Source organism: Tupaia chinensis, unplaced genomic scaffold, assembly GCF_000334495.1.
Source record: "Tupaia chinensis unplaced genomic scaffold, TupChi_1.0 Scaffold000118_1, whole genome shotgun sequence".
Taxonomy (NCBI): domain Eukaryota; kingdom Metazoa; phylum Chordata; class Mammalia; order Scandentia; family Tupaiidae; genus Tupaia; species Tupaia belangeri.
This window is the reverse complement of record NW_006159584.1, coordinates 270,190-271,980: the sequence shown is the minus strand read 5'-3', so window position 1 is coordinate 271,980 and position 1,791 is coordinate 270,190.

Here is a 1,791-nt window from a genome sequence, read left to right as displayed (position 1 = left end):
ATATTTATTACTAAAAGATTATTCACAAAAGAAGAGAGGAATTACACATTTGACAGATGCTCTAATGCTGGACTTATAACTTGCCTAATGAATGTAAGGAGAATCTTTATTTCTTAAATATACAAATTGATGAACCAGAAATTTGGGAAACTGCTTAAGGCCATGAGTAGCACCAACTCTGATGTCCACTTCATTCAAGTTATCAGATTTATAGGTATAAAATACTCATAATACTTTCTTTTAATCCTCCTTATGTTCATAGAATCTGGAGAGATGTGCTTTCTTCTATTCCTGATGTTCATTAAATTTTGTCTTCTCTTTTTGTTTTCATCTGCCTGGATAGAAGTTAATACACTTTATTAATATTTTAAAATAATTAGTTGACAGATTCATTGATTTTTCCCTATCGTTCTTCAGACTTCTTTAACTTGGTCCATAGTGATTTCCAGAATAAGGAGCACTTAACCCCATAAGGTCAGTGAAATATGGTGAGAATTTTGCTGAAATGTCACTGCACTTAAACATGTATATTTTAGGCTGAAATAACTGCCACCGTCTTGTCACCATCTTGAGAAGTATGTTAGCAAAGTACTAATGCACAGAAGCAGACAGACCTGAGAGACTGGGAAAATCTGTATCTTGGTAGATCCTTTCAGTCCCAATTAAGCTGAGTTTATAATCTCCTTTGGAGTTTTTTGTTAGATGAACTAATAAATTCCCTTTTTGACTAAGGCATTTGGTTTAGGATGTGTGAGTGTGTGTAAATATGTGTGTGAGAGTGTAGGAGCATTTATGTGTGTGAGGCTTACAATCTAAAGAATCCTAACTAATATAATGTAATTTTCAGCTCCAGAGCTGGCATGAGTCTAGTAATAATGACACAGAGGACATTGGCACTAATAACAGGAATCAAAGGCTACAACTTTTGATCAAGATGATTAACCAGGTTGACATAGGAATGCTGACCTACCTTCAACATGCACTCACACTCCAAACATAAAAATAAAACACTTGGTAAATTGTTTCTAAGTTTTTAAATATATAGCATAAATTCAAATACAACGTATTAAAAAGGGAAATTTTAAGTTATTAGAGGACAAGTAGAACACTTAGACATAATGATGAATCAAGGTGGTCCAAGAGCATATATGTCCTCTTTCGATTGGTGCTGAGGTTTAATGCTCATGTAAATAAAAAATAACAATTAGAGAGGTAAGACATTTGTGGGACACAGATATAGCTTATTACCTAATGATGATGCTGTATGTCGTATTCTCAGCTGGACTGGACTGAGGTGTATACCATGCTGGGTAAAGCCTCTTTACAATCTAAATGATGTATAGTGATGAATGTATAAATAATAATAATTTTAAAATAAATATTTTTTAAAGAGTAACAATTATATAAAATTTCTTTTACTATAGACACTATTCTTTTTTCTTTTTTGTCTGTTTGCTATAGGGTGCATGCACTCACCAGAAAGACAGAGAGAGACATAGAGACAGAAAGCAAGAAATCACCCCCCAGGGACCATGGCCATGCCTCAATCCCTTCCCTTCCATTCTCCTCTCTGGATCTTGGGCACACACGCACATGTGCTCTGCTTGAGTTTAAGCCACTAGGTCTGGGACTCGAACCATGGTCAGTCGACCATGGGAGTACAGCAACATAGCCATTATGCCATCTGCTGGTCCCGACACTGTTCTAAGTACCTTATATAAAACAGATATTTTAATTGTCACATAAATCTATAAAGGTATGTACTATTCTTATTCCTCTTTTTTGAAGAAA